This window comes from Benincasa hispida, chromosome 1, assembly GCF_009727055.1.
Source record: "Benincasa hispida cultivar B227 chromosome 1, ASM972705v1, whole genome shotgun sequence".
Lineage (NCBI taxonomy): Eukaryota > Viridiplantae > Streptophyta > Magnoliopsida > Cucurbitales > Cucurbitaceae > Benincasa > Benincasa hispida.
Genome location: NC_052349.1, coordinates 60,643,243 through 60,668,516, shown reverse-complemented (window position 1 = coordinate 60,668,516; position 25,274 = coordinate 60,643,243). Strand labels below are relative to the sequence as shown.

General features: G+C 35.6%; 1 non-coding gene across 1 annotated transcript; it reads right to left on the bottom strand.

Annotated features, from left to right (window-relative positions):
• Positions 1-18,063: 18,063 nt before the first annotated feature.
• LOC120070389 lies at positions 18,064-18,170 on the bottom strand. The gene has a single exon (XR_005479884.1). It is a non-coding gene; the product is annotated as a small nucleolar RNA R71 (small nucleolar RNA).
• Positions 18,171-25,274: the final 7,104 nt, after the last annotated feature.

Below are 25,274 nucleotides of genomic sequence, written 5' to 3'. Positions count from 1 at the left end.
TCTCTACTAGCTCGTAAAACATGAACACCTTGAATTATTAAATTGAGTGAATTTGGAATGATATCAATTTAAATTAGGGTTTTGAGTTTGAATTAGTTCAAAATCAAATTAGGGTTTGCTTAATTATATTCGATATAATTAACGTTTAATTTGTTGAAATTAAACAAAATTGGAGAGTGTATAATATTTAAATGAATTAAATTCATGTTATATATTTAGTGTGTGATTAATTTGATATTATATATTTAATTAATTAGTTAATTAATTAATTAATTAATTAATTAATTATGTTTAATTAATTAAAAATCAAATTAATTTCCAATTTTTAAATTCAATTTGAGAAATTGGATTTTGTAATTATATATTCGATTAATTAAGAATTAATTAAATCAAGTTTTGATTAATTTCAGAAATAATTAAAAGAAATTGAGAAATTTGGAAATTGAACTTCAAAGTGGGTTTTTCCCACATTTGAAGCAAGTAGGATGTGTCCTACCCATAAGTTCACACAAATCCCACTTCAAAAGTGTAGCAGCTACTGGCCAAATGCATGATTGATGTTGCTTGCATGCTGCTGAAGTACAAACACCTCCATTTCTTTGAGATGAGGTAATGATACAGAGATAGAAAGCTGGAAAATTGGTTTTTGGTTCATCTTCTTCTTTCTCTTCAAACCCACATAAAACATTCACCAAATTATCTCAAATCTGAGTTCCACCACTCAAATTTAAGGTTGAGAATGGTAGAGAAGATCTCTTGGTAGTTCACTGTCGATTTGGAGCTAATTCAGAGTGAAGAGCAACTTGGAATTGGAAGATTTCATCGAAGGTATGTTATTTCAAACCTTCTTATGAAAACATGCTTTTAGAACTCAAATTAAATGTAATTAGAGTGCTTATTAATTCTGTTTGCTTCTGTTGCATGCTAGTTTATCCTTTCATACATCCTCTTAGATGTTCATTATATATATAATATGTCTCATTAAAACCTTATTAGGGAAAAAAATCCAATGGAAAAAAAATCATAATGAATAAAAAAGAGTACGTATTTTATAAAATTTAATACTCCTAAAAGAATATATTTTCTCCTCTTTATAGAAATATCACTTGAGATCTTTAATCGTCGTATTCCAATGTTGTGTATCAATTTTTCAAAGGTTACGGTAAGTAATGTCTTTGTAAATAAATCTGCCAAGTTATCATTTGAACAAATTTATTGTACAGTGATGTCGTTATTTTCTTCAAGATTATGAGTGTAGAAATTTTTTTGTAAAATATGTTTTGTTCTATCTCATTTAATATATTCTCCTTTGATTTGGACTATGCATGCTACGTTGTCTTCTGAAGAAATTTGTTGAATAATGATATCGTTATTTTTTGCTTTATCATCTTCATATAAGAACATTGTTGGCTAGCCTTGTGGATCATCAGGATTTCAACGTGGATTTGAAATAGAAGTTATTATAATCTGCTTCATAAAATGCCATAATATAAAATTTCTTCTCCATATACTAAGTAACCTGTTTAAGATCTAGCTTGTATGGGTTAGATAAATAACCTGCATTTTCATAACCAACTAGATCACAATCAGATTCAATTAAACAAATTCATGTAAGCTAATTCTCAAATAAAACATAACATATGTTTAACTCTACTCCAATAACTATCTTTTGAAGAAATATTATATTTATGTAATAAAATTATTAAAGATACTATAACGGGTTGTATATAAACTAGTAAAGATATAAGTGCACTTATTTTCCAAAATTATGGTTCTTCAGGACCTAATATTCTTCCTCATCTTTCTAAGATCATATGATATATTTTTTTCACATCAAGTGAATGAACCACAATAGGAGTATTCAATGATGTACATAATCCATAAAAAATCTTTTATGTATAAATTTTCTATTTGCTTTATGCTTTATTTTGCAAGCTAAGACAAAACGTATCAAATCAATTTCTTTCTTAAGAAACTTTACGGCCTTTGAAATCTCTTCAGGAATTTCTGGTCAAATCATCAACATATAGTAAACCTCAGGTTGTAATTTTTTTATAAAAGGATATGGACAAATAGGGTTATTTTTTGTACCCTTAAGTCAACTAATATTGAATAAGATGATTATATCACATTCATCAGAAATATTTTATAAGAATCTCTATGATATATATATATATATGATTCTCTGATATTTGAATTATATAATTATGTTACCTTTAATCCTTCAGAGATTTTCATTAATAAATATCATTATTAAAAGATTTATATAAATATGGCATGACTGCATCAATAAGATATATATTAAACTTTTCATACACAACCAGATAAATTGGATATCTCATGGTATTGTATATCGACCATTAGAGAATATATTTTTTCATAATCAATACCAGTCTATTGTAAGAAATATTATGAAATATGTCTCACTTTATATCTTGTGACTTCACTCAATTTGTTTTTCTTACAAATACTCCACTTTTATCCCACATGTTTGACATTCTCTAATATTTGTACTACTAGTCCTCGCGTTTAAAAATGAGTTTCTTTCTATTGGAGATTGTTTCTTTTCACATAAGTAAATCTTTTCTATGTCAACATTTTTCATACTCACTTTCATAAATAATATCATGAGTAACATTGTATGAACAAATGTTGTCAATTTATATGATTCCATCTTTTTCATGTCATGACATATTTATCGAGAACTCATTATTATCCTCGTTTACTTCAATATCCTTATGAGTACTCATATTTATGATTTCTTCTAAAACATCTATATTCTTAAATAAGTCAATTTGATTATTGACTACTTCTTTTTCGAGGATTTTTATTTTTGGAACCGAAAGGTCTATCATGCTTCTGGCATGTCCCATACTCATTAAGGACAACTTATTGTATTTAATGGAGTATCTGCAGCTGGTATATATGACTTAGTCACTTTCTTAGCATCTATAAATGCATCTGATAACTGATTTTCTATATTTTGCAAATGAATTATTTTATTAACTTCAAGTTCACATTGATTTGTACAATGATCTAAATGTGACAATAACGACGCATTCCACGTAATTTCTTTTTCCAACTTCTTAATTCCTCCTCTTAATGTTGGAAAATTTGTCTCATTAAAATGGTAATCAACAAATCATATAGAAAATACATCACCCTTCAAGGGTTCAAGATATTTAATAATTGATAGGGAACAAAATCCAACATATATATCTAACCTCCTTTGAAGACCATCTTGGTACATTGTGGTGGATCAATTGGAACATATACTGCTCATCCAAAAATTCTTAGATGGTTGGCTCATGGATATAAGCTAATTGTATTGGTGAATACTTATGATAAGCTATTCGCCTAATGCGTGCAAGTGATACAACATGCAAAATAGCATGACCCCATACAGATGTAGGAAGCTTAGCTCGCAATGGTCTAGCTATTATCAGCAGACATTTTATAAATGATTCTGCCAAACCACTTTGTGGATGAATATAGGCTATAGGATGTCCAACACTTATCTCAATTGACATACAATAATTATCAAATACTTGGGATGTAAATTTACCTACATTATTAAGACGAGGTCTCAAGTATATAATTAGGAAATTGTGCTCTTAATTTAATTAGAGTAAGTAATCTTGTAAATGTAAGGTTTCAACTTGATAATAAGCACATGTGTGACCATCTACTGGATGCATCTATTAATACCACAAAATATCTAAATGGTCCACTTAGTGGGTCAATAGGTCCACATATATCACCATGATTTTGTTCTAAAAATGCAGGTGATTCAGTCCCCACTTTAGCTGGTGATGGTCTAATAATTAATTTTCCTTAAGAGCAAGCAGCACATGACAATTCATTGGATTGAAGAATCTTCTGGTTCTTCAATGGATATCATGTGAATTTTCATTAACTTTTCTCATCATTATTGACCAAGATGGCCTAACCGGTTGTGCCAATCATAAAATATATCTGGATTAATGAACTTCAGGTTCATGGTTGCATACAGTAATTTGAATATAATATAATCCAGAAGAAAAGCAAACAATTTTTCTAATATACATTTTCCATGCGAGATTATTGATATAATATAGAGATATTCTACATTATGCTGGTTTGAGGATCCAATTCGTGCAGAGGAGCTTTGATTTAACATATTCATCAAAGGTTGTACTTCATGAAACCCTTTATCTGCAAAATCTGTTTTTAGCATGCTTTTAAACTTAAATTAAGTATAATTAGAGTGTTTATTGATTCTGATTAGAGTACTTATTGATTCTGATTTCTTCTGCTGCATGTTAGGTCACTCTATCAATTGGTGTCAAAGTAGATTTAAGCATTCAATTAATGTTAAATGTGAGAGTAATTTTGATATCTTAGATTGGTGGAAGGGAAATTCTTTTAGATATAAGATTCTTAGCAAAATTGCAGGAGATCTTTTAGCAATCCCAATATCCACAGTTGCTTCTGAGTCCGCAATCAACACTAGTGGGAGAGTAATTGATCCTTTTTGTATCTCATTATCTCCAACCACAATTGAGGCACTTGTATGTGCACAAAACTGGTTACGTTCAAAACAAATTAGCATTGATTTATGACAATACTTGGAGGAAATTGTAGATGAAGAGGAAGGTTTGTATTTTAAACATATTCATATGTTTTTTAACATATTTATTTATATATTTATTATAGTAACTACAAACAAGTTTATCATTTTTTTTCTTAGTCTTCGTAACGAATTCAATCGAAGTGGAAAAGGCAAAAAAACAAGGAGAATGAGGGTAATGTGACAAATAATGGGAAGAATGTGAAGGAGACTAATGTGAAAGGCAAATGAACAAATTTGAAAATAATGATAGACAAGCGAACAAATTTGTTTGTATTGATTGGACTTTTGTAATATGTTTCTATGTTATTATTAAGTGTTTGGCTTGTTATTTGCTTTTATGTGACTTAAACTTTGAAGGTGGTTGTTTGAAATTTTTATATTTGTAGAACTCTTTAGTTTTTAACTTTTTATTGTAGTCATTTGGACATGTTCTTATTGTGGATTGATAATTTAATTATGTTTAGAAAAATTTTTAAAATAAAAAAAGAGAAAAAATTGTGTCATAGACAAGAGAAAGTGGAAGGAAGAAGGAAAATAAAAGGCAAAGGAAACAAAAAAAAATGTTTTAAAAAAAGCATGAAACCGATTTTTAAAACCGATGTGGTTCGTTTCGGTTCAGTTCGAACCACATAAATGGTGTAGTTCGGTTTTGTATATAAAAGAATTCGGTTCAATTCGGTTTGACCCCCAAACCGAACTGAACCTAACCGGTTCCACTTCTAGTTTATTAGTTGGACTATAAACCAAATTGTTAAATAGAAGATCAGTGGGAGCTTAAGGAGTAAGATGTATTTACAGGGGTAAAATAGTAAGTTTGACCTCGCTGTAAATACAAACAACCTGTGAATGATTGACTTACTGATTATGGTTAAAGTGGACAGAAATATATCTACAGTGAGGAGAGTGCAACTATCGAGCTATAGTGGTTTGTCTCGATAGTTAACGAATATTAATTAATTCGGTCTAAAGAGTTTAGCTAATTAATCTCAAATCGTTAGAGCTCATTATCCTGGTAGACAAAATTAGCTTCCACATTTTTCATTTTTCTTGAATTGTTATCTTTTGGAGCTTTTCCTTTATAATCATCATTTCATATGGTTCTCTTAAAATTTAGATGATTATATTGACCACCATGAAAAAAAAATACTTATTTATTCCTCTATCGCGGTCCGGGCTCGACCATGACCACGATTATTAAAATTCACAACATTCACTTTAGGGAATGTTGTTCTCTAGTTGGTTGAGTTTCATGATCTTTTTAATCAATAACTTGTTATTTCGTTCAGCCACGAGAAGATATTTAGATGAGTTCATAATACTTTTTAAAATATTTCTCTCAATATCGCTACTGCAGGAGCATATCCGAGACACAAAATGTAGAAAAATATCTTCTCTTACATATTGATTTAAAATCTTAAAGTCTTAAGTGCATCCCGAAGGAGAATAATTATTTCCTGATGATCATATTTTTACACCCATGACAAATAATTGTTACCATTAATATCAAATGCTATAAATTGTAATTTTGTAATATTTTTCATAGTAACACTATTACAAAATATTGTATTTATATTAGAAATTTAATATATATCAAATATGTAAAACAATATTTAATTTATTAATTATAACGAAGAGGAGAAAACCAACATACTTTTAGGATCTACCTTTAGCGAAAAATGATAGGAGCTCGTGTAGATAACATATTAAAAAATTGAGGAGAAAAATAAGGCACAACAAAAACAGAGATATTTAGAAATTATAATATAATAATATAAAATAAATAGAATAGAATAAATATAATAAATAATCTATATAACAAAGATTGTAAAATATAAAATTATGGAGTTCTCCACTTTGATTTTTCTCACCAAAATGTGTATATCTACAATATACATATTAAGCCACTATTTATAGACAATGGACAATTAGAATGGGGCATCCATGGATAGTAAGGTTGCTTTGGATTAGACACATGGGTAGTTGGAGACTGACACTTGGCTTGATGGAAGAATGATATTAGTTCTTTTAGGACACTAAGCAATTGGATATCTATTATATTTTCTAATATTTATAATATTTCTACTATTATTATTATTATTAAATTTTTAAAAAGTTTTATTAATTTAAACTCTAAATTTTTCTAATCAATTTGCAACAATTTAATACGTTTTATTTGGATAAATATAGTGGGAGACCAAAATAATGTACCAAAATACAGGATTTTTGGATAAACATCGTTTTATTATGTTTTTTAAATACATGTTTTAAATAATAAAATTTTGTAAGTGCATCAACTTACCTCCTTTCATTACATTTTGTTTGAGTACATCTAAGAAAGTGAAGGATTAAATTGACATAATTATTAGTTCAAGTCCAAAATTTATGAATCTATTATAAATATTATAAAAATAGATAGATGTTCATTACTTAGTGTCCTAAAAGTCATGTGTCAATCTTCATGTTGTCCATGTACCTTGTAGTTATTCATGTTTGGTGTCAATATAAGACCACGTTCTATTTGCCACTTTGCCTATAAATAATGGCATTTGGTGGATCTTAAAATCACACACATTAGTGAGAAATCTGAAGGAACTCTTATACAAGAGTACCTACGAGCGGAAGCAGATCTTTCCAATTCATTGTGACAGAATTGTCACATATACATTCAAACATACTTTCATAATGCTAAAGGGATCAAGAAATCATACCAGATGAAGATTTCTTCTTCATAGTGAGTCTGAAGCCCAATCGTCTACCTCAAACAATCGCCACTCGCACAGAAGGAAACGGAGAAGATAACACCACTCAAAGCCCTCAGTATTCTTAGAGTGAGAATCCAAAGTGTAGGCTTTGTTTCGATTTGGTAGAGGGAAGGAGGAAGAGAGACCGTACACAATGATCAAGCAAGTGGGAGATACGGTCGTCTATCGTGTAGACAATATGCTTGATCATTTAGGTAAAGTATACGATCGTGTAGTAAAAGTAAGCGATCATCTAAACGATCGCGTAGGAAAAGGGTGAGCGATCGTCCAAACGATCGCATAGGAAAAACTAAGCGATCGTCTATATGATCATTTAGTAAATATCGGGAGCTAAACGATCGCTTAGGAAAAAAGTAAACGATCGTTTAGATAATAGCATGCGACGGTGTAATCGGTATGCGATTGCTTAGCAATATCGTATATGTAAGAGATCGTGTAGTCATTATCATATAGGCATTGATTTTCTAAACGAAGACACTATCTTTTTCACAATATCTGTGCACATCGAGATCAACATACCGTCTGCTATTTATAATGCACTCATCCGTTATTTAGAACGAAAAGGCACCTTCCCATTTCCTTTATAACAGTCCAATGAATGTGATCTTATCACATTCATAACTTATAAATTAATATCATATATTAATTATAATATTTTTCCTCTACTAGATTTAAATCATATTTATATCCAATTTCCTCCAAATTAATGTATCTCATACATAAAGTTAAATATATCATATTTAATTAACTCGTTCAATTATATCATATATAATCGAACTCCCTCTTTTCAGTTTGAACATTTCAAATTCACCCAAAAACTGACTCTCAACTTGTATCCAAGCTACCAAGGGGACCTTATGAACCTATGGCGCGAAGCTCCAACGGTACATGAATAGCTAACTAAACTCTTTAGTCACGATATCCACCATCCATTAACTGCCAGGCATTCCACTAAAGACCGACAGTTGAACTCTTCTTGCCATAGATATATTTCTATGTCCACTGGAAATAACCAATCATCAGTACGATGACCCTTTACAGATGCTCGTAATTACAGCAGGCCAATTTACCGTTTTTTCCCTGTAATTACATCTTCCTTCTTATGTACCACTGATCCCTCTAATGAACAATACAACATAGTCCTACTATGCGTGAACACTTATCGAGCCATGAGAAGGTGCATGGCGCCACATCGTTCAAGCCCTGAAATCAACTCTTAAGGGAGCTATCTATCTACTTACCTCTGCCTCGGGGAAGGAATGAATTTCATTTTGTGTAGCTGAGTTCCCAGCTCCTAAATCAGACCGAAATCCCCAAAATGGTAGGTTTGAATCGGCGTTATAGCCACTCGCACCCATGCAAATCAAGGACCGCTTTCAATGGCAGGAGTTCCCAACTCACTCAGGATTGAGGTCATGTTATCTATGGTCATCCTAGTGAAGTGAAGTCTTAGTCATGAACGGTTTATATGACAAGACATTAACACTTCGAGTTCAGGTCTTATACAAACTCTTTGTGTAGGACGCCCCCGCTTGCATGTCCCCTACACGAATGATCAGGATCAGACCATCTGTGATAAATCACAACACTTGTGACCATTCCACAAAGCGGACCGATTCATAGTGTTACCAGGATAAGGTTTCACTTCTATATCCATATACTACAGACCATTTTGGTTATCACTCAAGACATGATCCACTTGTATGTCACCACATACATGCTTAAGTTACATACAGATAACAAGAGATATAAGTTTATTGGTTTGTGGTAAAATCTAAATGTGCAAAGTCAAGTAGTGAAGTAAATATCATTTTATTATACATCACAAGTGTTTGTACAAAGTTGTTTACAAACTACTGGACACGAAACTTTAGGGACAAAACCCCAACAAAATCCACTTCAAATTTCCACTAAAATTTAATAATTTTAGTTATTTTATTTTATTATTATATTATATTTATATATGTATTTATTATTATATTTATTTTCTCCATATCCGTTGTGCTCTATTGTGCTCCTCAATTTTACAACCGTTATTAGCACGAGTTCCTGTTGCTTCCATTGCTAAAGGTGGGTCCTAAAGGTAAGTTGGTTTTTTTCCTCTTTATTATAATTAATAAATTAAATGTTATTTTGCATATTTAGTACATATTAAATTTATAATATAAATACAATGTTTTGTGATAGTGTTGCCATGATAAACCTTACAAAATTAGAATTTGCAGCCCTTAACGTTAATGGCAATAATTATTTGTCATGTGTGCACGATGCCAAAATTCACCTGGATGCTATGAACTTGGGAGAAACAATTAAAGAAGAAAATACGACATCCAGTCAAGACAAAATAAAAGCTATGATTTTCCTTCGTCATCATCTCCATGAGGGATTAAAAATGGAGTATCTTACAATAAAAGATCCCTATATCTTGTGAAAATTTTGAAAGAAATGTATGATCATAAAAAAAAAAAAAAAACAGTTATTCTTTCTAAAGCTCATTATGAGTGGATGCATTTAAGGCTACAAGATTTTAAATCAGTAAATGATTACAATTCCGCATTATTTAAAATCAGTTCAAAATTGTTGTTATGCGGAGAGAAAATTACTAATGCAGATATGTTAGAGACGACATTTTCTATATTTCATGTCACGAATATGCTTCTTTAGCAGCAATATCGAGAGAAAGGTTTCAAACAATATTCTGAACTAATTTCATGGCTTTTCGTGGTCGAACAAAATAATGAGTTATTGATGAAGAACCACGAATCTCGACCAACTGGAAATCTACCATTCTCTAAAGTGAATGTTGTGAATGTTAATAATCGTGGTCGATGTCGTAGTTATGGTCGAGGTCGTGACCGTGGCAGAGGAAGAAATAATTATTATTTTCGTGATGATTATTTTAATCATTCAAATTTCAAAAGAAGTACACAAAAAGATGGCCACAAAAGAAAAACTCCACAAGATAAGAGTTCAAAGAGTGTTCAAAATAAATACTTCCGATGCGAAATGACTAGACATAGGTCACATACCTATCGTACGTCAAAACACATAGTTGACCTCTATCAAGCCTCCTTGAAGGAAAAAGAGAAAAATGTGGAAGCAAACTTTGCATACCAGGATAATGACATATTTGACCCATCCCACATGACAAATTTAGATGTGGCGGACTTCTTTGAATCTCCTAAAGAGAAGATTGACACAGATGGTGGAACATCAAATGTTTCTTTTGACTTTGAGAATATCTAGACTTAATATTTTGTTTTCTTTTATCTATCTTCATGTTTTTTTAGTAACTTTTGTATATTTGAAGTGTTCTTCTTATTGTAATTATTTTCCTTTAATGAAGAATCATGTATCATTTTCATATGTTGGGTGATTAAAAAATGAGCAAAGAAGATTTATGACTAGCAGACAGTGCAACTATACACACAATACTTACAAATAAAAAAATACTTTTCCAAATTGACAATGTTGAAAGCAAAAGTAAATATAATATCAGGTTCTACAAACTTGATTGAAGGTTTTGAAGAAGCAAATATTATTTTGCCTAAATGAACAAAATTTACAATTGACAATACATTGTTCTCTAATCAATCAAAGAGAAATCTTCTAAGTTTTAAAGATATACGTTGCAATGGTTATCATATAGAGACTGATAGAAAGTATATGAAAATCTATATATTATCTCTACTGTCTCAAATGAAAAATGTATATTGGAAAAGTTGTATGTTTTATCTTCTAGATTGTATTATACTTATATACGAGTAATTGAAACATATGCAACAATGAACCTGAAGTTCATGAATCTAGATATATTTGCTATTTGACATGATAGATTGGATTATCTAGGGTCTATAATGATGAAAAAATATTGAGAATTCAAGTGGACACCTATTGAAGAGCCAGAAGATTCTTCAATCTAATGAATTATCATGGATGTTTGCTCTTAAGGCAAATAAATTATTAAATATCTTGAACCCCTGACGAGTGATGTATTTACTGCACGATTTACTTATTGTCATTTTAATGAGATAAATTTCCAACATTAGGGGGAGGAATTAATAAATTGGAAAAAGAAATTATGTAGAATGTATCGTTATTGTCTCATTTAGATCCCCGTACAGATCAATGTGAACTTGAAGTTAAAATAATTCATTTACAAAATATAGCAAATCAATTACCAGATGCATTTATAGATGCAAAGAAAATAACTAAGTCACATATATCAGCTGTCAATGTTCCATCAAAAATTGATATCCCAACACAACAAATTGTCACTAGTGAGTCTGGAACACGCCAGAAGCATGGTAGACCAGTGGGTTCTAAAGATAAAAATCCTAAAAAAAATAAAAATAATTAATAGTGAAAAAGACTTGATTGAGGATGTAAATACCCATGAAAAAATACTCGACATGACTAGTGAGGAAGGTGAAATACATAAAGATAATAATGAGATTTCAATAAATTATGTCATGATAGGAAAAACATGGAATCGAACTAATGTAGTTATTGATGAAATTTTTGTTATAATGTTTCATTTGATGTTATATCTGAAAAATGAGGATCTTGAACCAAAATCTGTTGAAGAATGTCAACATAGAAAATATTGGTTTCAGTGGAAAGAAACAATCGAGGCAAAATTTAACTCACCCTCAAAACGGCAGGTTTTTTGGACCAATAGTCCGAACACCAGAAGGTGTCAAACCTATGGGATACAAATGGGTATTCATGAGAAAAACCAATGAAAATAATGAGGTCACAAGATACAAAGAAAGACTAGTTGCACAAGGTTTTTCACAAAGACCTGGTATTGATTATGAGAAGACATATTCTCCAGTGGTGGATGCAATTACACTAAGATATTTAATTAGTCTGACTGTGTATGAAAGTTTAAAAATCCATTTTATGGATGTAGTCATGATACAGGCAGAAATGCACGTTATCATAGTGCTAAGTTCTTAAACAATGCTGGCTTGCGTTGATAAAATGTGTTAGATTGCGTCCAAAAAGCATTAAGTTCATTACATTGCAATCGCATGCGTTCATTGCGTAGAAATAGTTGATTTTTGTATTTTTCCGTAGAATATGCATTGACGCAAGGCAGAAATTGTGATCATAGGAAATCATTGGTCGAGCATAGCATTACCGCAAGGCTTTGCGATGATTGTGTTCAAAAACATTTGCTCAATAAGGATTGCCGCAACTTGGTGGGCGCATTGATGCTTGAATTTTATGAAGTGGAAATTATGGATGATATGTGTTGGTAGATTGCGTTGTGCACTCAAGTTTCCCTAGAAGAATCCAAGTGTAAATTTCCTTGAATTTCCTGGTAAGTCCAGGGTCGAACATAGAGACTTGTGAAAATAGTTGCGTTGGAGATTTTTATGAAAACTTGCCATAACAAGTTGAATAAATAAGTGTTGGGTTGTTGTTGCATTAATGAAAATAATAATGAATGCGGCAGAGTTCGAAAAGAGTTGGTAAACGGGAAATAGGATGAATATGCGGTGAACGGGTTGAGAAGAATTTCGGCTAACACTTCTTAAGATGCGTTCATGCAACATGCATATAATAGTAAACCACCTCTCGACGTGAATGCCACGACTTCTAAGGCTAGAATGCATGCAATAAATATGCGATAAGTCTACAGGGTTTACACATAAACCTCTATCTCTATTTATGCGATGACACATGACATTCACACAAATATGCGACCACATAATATCATTCCTATTCCTAGGATGCATGCGATGCAAGTTGACAAACATAGCTTATTTCTAAATCCCTATCTCTTGTTTATACAAGCCTAATCTTGCTCTTTCGAGTCCAGATTCTAACCTAGCTCTCTCGAGACATTAGGTTCTTTCTTTAGATTCTCTCTCGAGTAACTCTAAAGGGGTATTTTGCACAACATAAAACAAGACAATCGTAAGCAATGAACTTTCTAGATCATGTTAGCTTAGTTCCTCTCAACCCATTCAACTAGTTTAACTACTCATGCGTATTAAGATAGTGAGCAGATGTAGAAATAGAACTTCCATTGAATAGATATAAGATGAAGTATAGAATAACAATGCAAGAATAGTAAAGAGCTTGAAGCAATTTCTTGCTGTCAAGCGTTACACTGTTTCTACTCGTGCTCTAAAGATATTCTCGCTTTCGCGAGAGTCAGCCCACTCTCTGCTCTTACGCCCCAAGGTTCTATCTCGAGCTGCCTTGGACAATCTCCAACGTCCCACTCTTCTCTTGCTCCACCGTAAAAATGGAAAAGAAAACTATGAACGGAGGTATGAACTTATAATGGTGATGAGGTAATCGACTGCTTAACCCCTTCTCTGAAGAATGCACTTGGTATTTATAGGGCATCAAATGTGAAATGCGGTTTCTCTCTCCTGGTTGTACAGATGGGACAGCTTTAATTCCTGACTGATGGGCCGGATAATTATCACCGATAAAGCTGAATGTACTTTGTGACCGTTATCGGCTGTCAACTTAATTTGGATCCGACTGCCATTAACTTTCTGTCCCATCGATCTTAATTGTCCTTTCATCCGGATGCACCCACCATGTTGCGATGATTCTTCTTGGGTGAATGTTTGCAAGCACAATCAACGCAAAGTCTTGCGGTGAAGTTGGGCTCGACCAATGTATTCCTATGATCGCATTCTTTGCATTGCGTTAACGCATTATTCTACACAAAAATATAAAGATCAATTGCTCTAATGCATTGGAAGCATGCGACCGCAATATTATAGAATTTATGCTTAATGGACGCAATTTAACATATTTCATCTACACAATCCAACATTTTTTAAGGATTTAACACTACGATAACGTGCATTTCTGCCCGTTATCACACATCTGGGTGAAAGACATAATTAATCACGATGGGAAAGAAAGTTGAAGACGGTCGAATCCAAATTAAGTTGACAGCTGCTAATGATAACAAGTACACTTAGCTTTTCGGTGACAAATATTCAGCGTATCAGTCAGGGAATTAAAGCCATCCCATCTGTGCAATCATAAGAGAGAAGCCGCCTTTCACACCGGAAGCACTATAAATACTAAAGGCATCCTTTAGAAAATGAGTTCACGAGTTCAACAGTCGGAGAGTTAGAGAATTTTTCCTTAGATAGTTTAGCCTTGTTCTTAGATTTTTCTTTTATTTTAAGGTGGACGCGAGAGAAGAAGGCTGTGTCAACAGATAGTTCCAATAAGTTTGGGAGAGCGTCGGAAGCTTCAAGATCAAAGAGAGGGCCATCTCCTGCAGAAGCAGAAATATCTTTTGAAACGAATAGAGATTGCCAGTGTAAAAGCTTCGATCAGCAAGGGATTGTTACCAGACTTTTTACCTTTATCTTCCATTGTTATTTTGTACTCAAACTCATTTATCGAAATGGAATTTACTTCTCTATATCTGTTCACTCTCTGTTATTTACGCATGAGTAGCTAAATCTGTTGAATGGGTGAGAAGCATTTAGCTAGCACAACTGGGGATCTTCATTCTATGTGATTATCTTGTATTATGTGTGCTTCATTCGTCCATTAGAGATACTCAGGAGGGTAGTCTAAGGACAAGATCTAGGCTTGGGAAAGTCAGGTTAGAATCTAGGCTTGGGAGAGTTAGATTAGAATGCATAATCAAGAGATTAGAGCTTAGGAATAAACACTATTTGCTATTAACACATCGCATGCATCCTAGAGATAGGATATGATTGTATGCGGTCACCTTGCCTTTGTGCATCTTGCATCATCGCATAAGAAAAGAGTATAAACTTAGGAATAAGCTCTATGGACACTTTTACATTCAACACATGCGTTCTAGACTTAGGAGCACCGCATTTGCATTGGGAAATGACTTGTTGTGCATGGGTGTAGCGTGATCGCATAGTCTGACGCATTCCCTAGTAACTCTAGCTAAGACTTTCTCAACCCATTCATCCACATACTCAGTGCATCTATCACACAATCAAACTTTTCTCAAATCCACTGCATTTCTTTATTTTCCATTACCGCAATCAACAAAACCAAACAACTATTTGAGACACCGGTTACCGCAAAGTTTTCCTAAAAATTACCACCGTATATTATTTTCCAAGTCCCTGAGTTCGACCCTGGACTTACCAGGAAACTCGTGGGATTTACACTAGGATTCCACTGAGGAAACTTGATTGCTCTACGCAATTCTATCATCGCATTTCATCTATAATTCCACCTCATAAAATAACGCATCAAGTTTTTGGTGCCGTTGCCAGGGACTTTGGCAAAATAGTGTGCTAACGGTAATTTTTTTGATTTCTTTGTAGATTCTCAATCTCTGGCGAATTACGACCCGAAGATTGAGAGGAAGTTTAGACGGAGATTGAGAGACCGCCAACAACAACAGTCAAATAAAGAAGAGATGGCAGAGCAGTCTGGAAACGGAGCACCAAACAAAAACAACATCATGGCGAATCCAATCCTTCTAGCTAACGATCGCAATAGACCCATTAGAGACTATGCATCGCCAAACCTCTATGATTTCTCTCCAGGAATCATGAGGCCTGCACTTGACGGAAGCCAATTTGAAATGAAACCGGTGATGCTGCAGATGATCCAAACTGCAGGATGATAACTTGTAAAAATACAAGTTATTTATGCAGTTTTATTTAGATTATGCGACAAAAAGAAGGAAAAATTGTGTCGACAGTATAGAAATTGGCTTAGAAATACGAAAATTGTAAAGTGTCGTGAACACACCCACTAACCCTATTGTGATGGCGAAATGGAATCTCCAAGTCTTTATTTTCTAGGAATTATGTCACCGCATGCGTTATATGCTCGAGGACAAAAATGATCAACGCATCCCCAACAGCATGTGGCAATCGATCAAGAATGAAAAAGATCAATGCAATTGCAGCGCATGCAACGATTGATCATGGATTCAAGCGATCAACGCATTTCCAACGCATGCAGTAATCAAAACAACTACACCGCATGCGGCGATCGATCGAAGATGTGAAGAGCAACGCATTCGAAGGACTTCTGACGTGTACAACTTTCTGTTGTACGATTCTGACAGATTGATCGTGGAGTAGAGTGGACATTTCCACTACGCCATGGTAGAAATTATCAGATTTACAAAGTGGGGCCACCAATACAGAGAGCCAAGGTCTATAAATAGCTTACTCGAATTCATTGTTAGAGAGGCTAGTCTAAAGAGACAATACAGAGAAAATCCGGGAGAACGACGAGATAAAGTTGAAAGGTGAGTCTCTGAGCAAGAAATTCTTTCCATTACCAAAGAAGAAGCTCTGTGCAAGAGGTCACTTCTACCTGGAAAGTAAGCCTGAGAGGGAAGCTTTCCACTCCATCTTATGCACACGCCGGCAACCACAACGTCTCCGATCGGGATCTATGTCAAGACGTTGATATGCTTTCCGTATTTGTTTCTATTCTTTCATTCATCTACTATGTTCATATTTCTTTAATCTTTCATTCACAATCATGTATTAAACGCTGATCTTTAGATTTAAATATCATTATCGTAATCATTATCATCTCTTTGTTCTTTTCCACACATTTATCTTCCATTTTCTCTATCATGTGTCATTAATCCCCTGGGTAAAGGGGAAGAATTAAGCGAATGAGTCAATCCTTGTTAAGGTAATCGGCTAAGTTTAGCTAAAGCATGCTTGACGGCATCTTCACCTGTGAGAGCAGAAGTGAAGATGTTATTCCGCCTATTAAGAGAAGGTTGGAAGAATGCGTTAACTAAAGCGAGAAGTATTTCCAGAGATGGAAACAACCTTTCGTTCATTACGTTCATCCCTGTTTCACCATAGACATATGGGAACACGGCCGATCACTGAAAGGTGTAAGCCAAGGGAAAGCAGAACCTTAGTTGCGTCCTTAACGAGATTGATGAACTTGCGATGTCCTTTTCCTCAACTCATTCTTTTTCTGATTCATTCACAAAACTTGCCACCGCATTCATTAGATTCTTTTGTACAACTTCACAGACAGTCCTCACCCTGTATCATTAGTAGTTTAGTCATTTATTTTATCATCGCAATTTACTTTCTCGCACTTTATTTACCAACGCATTTTATTTTCATCGCAATTTACTTTTATGCACAAACCAATTCTTTATTCTTTATGTTAAACCGGTCACTTATAACACATTAGTATCGCAATAACAACAACAATCCCGGTGTTCGACCTCAGGTTAATTTGAGAAACTTGCATTGGAATTATACTTGGTTCCAGTGTAAGAAAACTTGTGACACGCACTACACGAACGCATACTACGAAGCATAACATCATCAACGCATACATTTAGAGCGTAGTATCACAAAAATATCTTTATCGCACAGCACTTGAGCGCATAAAGCCATCAACATTCATTCATTCATCAGTATTGCATAAGCGATATAGCAAAACATTATATTTTTAAATGTTATCACAGGACAAATCGAAGGCCGGCGTGGTGAGGACCCGCACGCCCACCTCCGTAGCTTTATAGAAATCTGCAATACTTTTGTGTTCCCGAACATCTCTACCGAAGAAGTTCGACTAATTTTGTTTCCATTTTCTCTTTATCATCAGGCAAGAAAATGGGTGTATTCCCTCGAGCCGGAAGAGATTACTTCTTGGGAATAGGTTGTAGAGAAATTTATGAAGAAATATTTTCCACCTACCGAGAATGCTAGACGAAGGAAACTCATAACAAATTTTGAACAAGACATGGACGAATCACTCAGTGATGCCTGGGTGAGGTTTAAGAGGTTAGTCAGGGACTGTCCACACAATGGATTACCAGATTGCCTTCAGATGGAAATCTTTTATCACAGTTTGAATACCGTTTCGTAGACCGCTGCCAATGCGGCAACCGCTGGTGGTCTGCTTGACAAAACGTATGACAAGGCTAAGAATATCTTGGATCACATCTCTAAAAACCACGAGGATTGGAGAGAGAGTGATCAGAGACTGAGAATTAAGGATAACGACGACAATAATGGTGTTATTGCTTCACTACAGAATCAAATGACCGCAATGATGAACTTAATTCAGGGAATTGCGATCAGTAGCCCAACACCGCAAAATGGGTAAGTCAACGCAATTAGTCAAAAACCACAAGGTGTGCAACTTGAGGTGATGGGCACGCAATGGAAGACTGCCCACAGAATCCACAGTCTATCTACTTTGTAAAAGATAATTCTTTTCAAATACCTACAACCCCGGGTGGAGAAACCACCTCAATTTTGCATGGAAGAATTAGCAGCGGAATTTCCAATCTGTGGCACAGAAAGAAGAGCCACCTGGATTCTTCCCGTGCAATTACGGTCAAACAAGCAATTAAGCCAGTAGCTCGCAACTGCCGCAATCCTCTTCCTTGGAGAGCCTGTTAAAGCAGTACATAGAGAAAAATAAAACTGTGCTTCAAAGTTAGGCTACGTCCATCTGCAATCTAGAATTACAGATGGGCCAGATTGCAAGCGAGCTAAAGAACAGACCGCAAGGGCCCTGTCGAGTTCAACAGAACTCCCACGCAACCCAGGGGGATCGGGTAAAGAGAAATGTCAAGTGGTGACATTGCGAAGTGGAAAACTATCGAGGGAGAAAGAAAGGAGTCTAACCAGATTGCTTCCATTGCGGTGGAACCTGAGATTGCGGTGACACAAGAAAAAGAAGGAGAAAAAGAAGCAATAGAGCCAGAAGTTGTGTCCACCTCAAAGCCAACTGAGAAAGGGACCGTGAAAGTACAGTTACCGCCTTTCCTGCAGAGACTTAGAAGGAAAAAGAATGAAGAGGTACAGTACCAACGCTTCCTGTCTATATTAAAACAATTACATATTAACATTCCATTCAGTGAAGCGATTGAGGAGATGCCTGCATACACGAAATTTTTGAAGGAGATGGTAACCAAGAAGAGGGGCATTGGTAAGTTTGCCACGGTGGTGTTAACACAAAGTTCAAAATCAATAATTCCACCAAAGATGAGCGATCCTGGGAGCTTTACTATACCTTGCTCCATAGGAGGACTGTACATCGGGTAGCATGTTTGACCGTGGAGAGCCAGCATCAATTTGATGCCTCTATCGATCTTTAAGCAGCTAAATGTGGGAAAACTTACGCCCACGACCGTGACTCTCCAACTGGCCGATAGGACTCTAGTGCATCCAGAGGGGAAGGTGAAGAACGTGTTTGATCACCATCGACAATTTATTCTACCAGCCAAATTCATCATCTTGGATTACGAGGCCGACAAAAGATGTGCCCTCATTCTAGGGCGACCAACAGGGTCGTGCCCACATCGATGTGCATAAAGGGAAGATCACTTTGAGCATAAATGGACAGAAGCTCAAGTTCAACATCATCTGTGCCATGAAGTTTCCTGATGAGAAGACCTGCATGACTCAGACAACGACCAGATTTGAATTGAAAAAGAAAATGTGACGAAGGGAATGAAGAAGAGGATGCAAGCACATCCATTGTTTCCTGTAATGCGATCATAACAAAACACAAGCAAGGAAGAAAGATGATCGCAAACCAAGAAGAAGAGCCAATAGAAAAGAAAAAAAAAAACGCAACCGTCCTAGTAGAACCACCAACAATGGAATTAAAGACCCTGCCGAACCACTTAGTACGCATTTTTTAGGCAGGATGAGAAGCTGCCAGTTATTATTTCCTCTGTGCTTAATGAAGACAGGAAATGCGTTGATGAGCATTTTAAGGAAGCATATGCGAGCAAAATTGACTGGACGCTCTCGACATTAGAGGAATTAGCCCAGCGTACTATATGCATCACATTCGTCTTGAAGAAGACCATAAGGCAACAATCGAACATCAGTGCAGGCTCAACCCTGCGATGAAAGAAGGTCGTTTAAAAGGAGATCATTAAATGGTTAGATGCAGGCATTATTTATCCTATAGCAGATAGCACGTGGGTCAACCCTGTGTAGTGTGTGCCGAAAAAGGGTGGTATGACGGTAGTCCAAATTGAAAATAATGATCTGATATTCGCAAAAAACGTCGCCGGGGTGGGTATTTGCATGGACTACTGCAAGTTTGAATGTGGCCACAAAGAAAGATCATTTTCCCCCTTACAGATTCACTGATCAAATGCTAGACCGTCTAGCTGGAAATAAATTTTACTGCTTTCTAGATGGCTATGCCAAGTATAATCAAATTATGATAGCTCTAGAAGACCAAGACAAGACCACATTCACCTGCCCATATGGGACCTTTGCTTTTCGCCACATGTCGTTCAGCCTCTGCAATGCGCCAAACACGTTCCAAAGATGTATGATGGCCATCTTTTCAGACGATCTTGAGGACTCTGTTGAAATCTTTATAGACGACTTCTCTGTTTATGGGCACACCTATGAAGCCTATCTAGCCAACCTAGAGAAGATACTGAAGAGATACAAAGAGACGAATCTGGTTCTTAACTGGGAAAAATGTCATTTTATGGTAAAGGAGGGCATCGTGTTGGGGCATAAGGTTTCCCGGGACGGGTTGGAGGTGGATAAAGCAAAAATCGAAGCAATTAAAAAACTTCCACCTCCAACAAGCATAAAGGCTGTACGAAATTGGGCATGCTGGATTCTACAGACACTTTGTCAAAGAATTTTCGAGAATAGCACGACCACTGAGTGCGTTGTTGAAGGCTGATAAAAAATTTGATTTTAGCGACAATTGCTTCAATGCATTCAGAGTTTTGAAGAATGCACTGATTACCGCACCCATGTTAATTGCACCTGATTGGACACTTCCTTTTGAATTAATGTGCGATGCAAGCAGGTATGCGATGGGAGCAGCTTTAGCATAGAAGAGGAAAACAATCTTACATCCCATCGCATATGCGAGTAAAACATTAAATCCTGCTCAGACCAATTACACCACCATAGAGAAAGAGCTACTTGCGATAATTTTTACGTTGGAAAAATTTCGAGCATATCTGTTGGGAACGAAGGTACTCATCCATACTGATCATTCGGCAATAAAGTACTTAATGACAAAGAAGGACACAAAGCCGAGATTGATCAGATGGGTTCTCCTCCTTCAAGAATTTCATATAGAAATAATTAACCGAAAGGGGACGGAGTACCAAGTTGCAAATCACTTGTCCAGATTGGAAAATCCTGAGGTTGACCGCAATAAGCCAGAGGTGAGTGTAGTGTTCCCAGATGAGCAGTTGTTCCATATTGAAGAATTACCTTGGTACACTGACATAGTCAACTATCTGGTTTGTGGACAATTTCCTGAAGATTATACCTACTGCCAACAGAGGAAGCTCAAACATGAATGCAGATATTATTATTGGGATGAGCCGAATCTGTATAAAAAGGGGGCAGACCAGATTCTGCGACTATGCGTACCAAATGCTGCTCAACAACGCATATTATCGTAATGTCACGACTCACCATATGGTGGGCACTTTGGAGGACAGTGCACCGCAACCAAAGTTTTACAGAGTAAATTCCTTTGGCCAACATTGTTTAAGGATGCAGCTGACTATGCCATGAAATGTGATCGGTGCCAACGCACAGTTAACATTTCATGGAAACATGCAATGCCGATGAACACCATCTTGGAGCTTGAATTGTTCGACATGTGGGGTATTGACTTCATGAGACCATTCCCTCCATCAAATGGTAAAAATTATATTTTGTTAGCCGTCGACTATGTATCCAAGTGGGTAGAGGCAGTGGCATGTGCCGCAAGCGATGCGGCGGTAGTCTCCCAATTTCTGAAGAAAAACATTTTCATTCGTTTTAGCATTCCACGTGCCATAATAAGTGATGAGGGATCTCACTTTGTCAATCATACGGTCAAGGAGTTGCTGCGCAAATATAACATTCTCCACAAAATGGCCACCGGATACCATTCGCAGACGAATTGTCAAGTCGAGGTGTCCAATCGAGAAATCAAACTGATACTTGAGAAGGTAGTAAGGCCTTCACGGAAGGATTGGGCAACAAAGCTCGACGATGCATTGTGGGCATACCAAACTGCATTTAAACACCCATAGGTATGTCTCCGTATGCGTTGGTATTTGGTAAGGCATGTCATTTGCCTTTGGAGCTGGAGTACAAGGCATTGTGGGCGGTGAAGAAACTGAATTTTGATTTCAAGAAAGCAGGAGAAGCGAGAAAACTTCAACTGGTCGAGCTAGAAGAATGGAGGATTAACGCATATGAGAACGCAAAGATATACAAGGAATGCACAAAGCGCTGGCACGACAAACACATATACGGTAAAAATCTCCATGTGGGACAAAAGGTCTTGCTCTTCAATTCACAGCTACGGCTCTTTCCTGGAAAGTTAAAATCGCGCTGGTCCGGCCCCTTCATCATTAAAGAAATATTCCAACATGGTGCGGTGGAGCTGATTACCGAAGACGGGAGCTGTACATTTAAAGTTAATGGGCAGTGAGTAAAAGCATATCACAGAGAAGGCTAGCATCGTCAAGTCGACTCCATGGAATTGAGAAACTTTGAATAAAGAAAGAAATGGGTGGTCCCTACGCTATCAGACGATCACAATTCATCAGGGACGCAAGTTTTGGGAATCATGAAATCTTCAATTCTTCTCTACTACTTAGAATTTTCACTTCACTATATTTTTTCAGTCTTTATCTATTCTTACCCTTGTTCTAAAAAATTTTATTAAAAAAAAAAAAAAAGTGTTTTGTTTTGTTTAAAATTATTTGACCCTCTCTCTGTTTTCTTAAAACAATCGAGGCGTAGGATTGTGGAGGTGTTATGCGAAGAAGCAACTTATCTTATCCCGTCACCGCAATCCAAAGAAGATAGATCGCCGCAAAGAAGGATGCATCAATATACAATGCGGGCGACAACGCAAATTTGGGGGTTGTATTCTTCTTTCACTTTATCTCAAATTTTGCACTATGGCATCGCATTTTATTTTTAAAAGTTTTATCACTGCATCCTCTTTGATTACCACAATCATTTGACATGGATAAATTTAGTAGGTTACCACATGCGGTCTCTTTGCCAATTATGATTTCAATGATGAGACACATACTTCTACTTTTTCGTATATACTAGAATCAACTTAATCTTAGAAAAGGCACCTCATGAAATATTTCTAGAAGTTAGGGGTCTGCTAGCTTTCTTTCAAACTCTCTTTACGAAGCTTTCTAAGAACATCGCATGACTTTTTTCAATCCTTTGGCAATGAGGACATTGCCGCATTTTAAATTTGGGGGTGAGGTATTTATTTTTGACCTTGCTATTTTGAGAATATATATATATATATATATTGAGAATAACAACTCCACTATCAACGCAATGGGAAACCCATGTTGATAAGAGTTAAGTTGTGAAAGGCACTTACCCGTAGTTGGATATCCACATGACACACGTGGGGACAAGCCAAAACGAAAGTAAGTCACCAGGATCAACGCATAAATAAATGACCGCAACTCCACTGCCAAGTAGGTATGAGTTTAGTCTGAGAAAGAGCGCATTGCTCGTAGTTGGATGTCCGCATGACACACATGAGGGCAGGCCAAAACGAAGGAAAGACACTTGGATCAGCGCAAGGTCAGAAAAAAAAAAATAATAATGTCAAGAAATATGCAAGAATAAAATCATTTAGCACCCCGATGGAAAATTTTTCTTTTTGAATAAATCATGCGATGTCCCGGAATTTAGTAAAATCCTTTTGAAGGTTAAGCTTGCGGTCCCTAGGTCTTAGAAATATTTTAAGAAGATACTTGAATAAGACTTAAGGAAATTTTGGTATATAGGATTTGAACGAAGTATCCTTGAGAAATCTAGGAAAATAACATTGTGGTCAACTTGCTAAAGGAAATCTTTAGCTTATGCTTGAGGACAAGCATTGTTTAAATTTGGGGGTGTGATAATGGGCAGAAATGCACGTTATCATAGTGTTAAGTTCTTAAAAAATGTTGGCTTGCGTTGATAAAATGTGTTAGATTGCGTCCAAAAAGCATTAAGTTTATTACATTGCGGTCGCATGCATTCATCGCATAGGAACAGTTGATTTTTGTATTCTTATGCAGAATATGCGTTGACACAAGGTGGAAATTGCGATCATAGGAAATCATTGGTCAAGCGCAATATTACCGCAAGGCTTTGCGATGATTGTGTTCGCAAACAATTGCTCAAGAAGGATTTCCACAACTTGATCAGTGCAACTTGGTGGGCGCAGGTGAAAGGCATAATTAATCATGCTGGGACAGAAAGTTGATGACGGTCGAATCCGAATTAAGTTGACAGCTGCTGACGATAACAAGTACACTCAGCTTTTCGGTGACAAATATTTGACGCATCAGTCAGGGAATTAAAGCCATCTCATCTGTGCAATCATAAGAGAGAAGCTGCCTTTCACCCCGGAAGCACTATAAATACCAAAGGAATCCTTAAGAAAAGAAGTTCACGAGTTTAGCAGTTGAAGAGTTAGAGAATTTTTCCTTAGATAGTTTAGCCTTGTTCTTAGATTTTTCTTTTATTTTAAGGCGGACGTGAGAGAAGGAGGTTGTGTCGGCAGATCGTTCCGATAAGCTTGGGAGAGTGCCAGAAGCTTCAAGATCAGAGAGAGGGTCATCTCTTGTGGAAACAGGAATATCTTTTGAACCGAATAGAGATTGTCAGTGTAAAAGCCTCGGTCAGTAAGGGATTGCTACCAGGCTCTCTACCTTTATCTTCCATTGTTATTTTGTACTCAAACTCATTTATCGAAATGGAATTTACTTCTCTATATCTGTTCACTCTCTGTTATTTACGCATGAGTAGCTAAATCTATTGAATGGATTGAGAATCATTTAGCTAGCACAACTGGGATCTTCATTCTATGTGATTATCTTGTATTATGTATGCTTCATTCGTCCATTAGAGATACTCGGAAAGGTAGTCTAAGGATAGAAT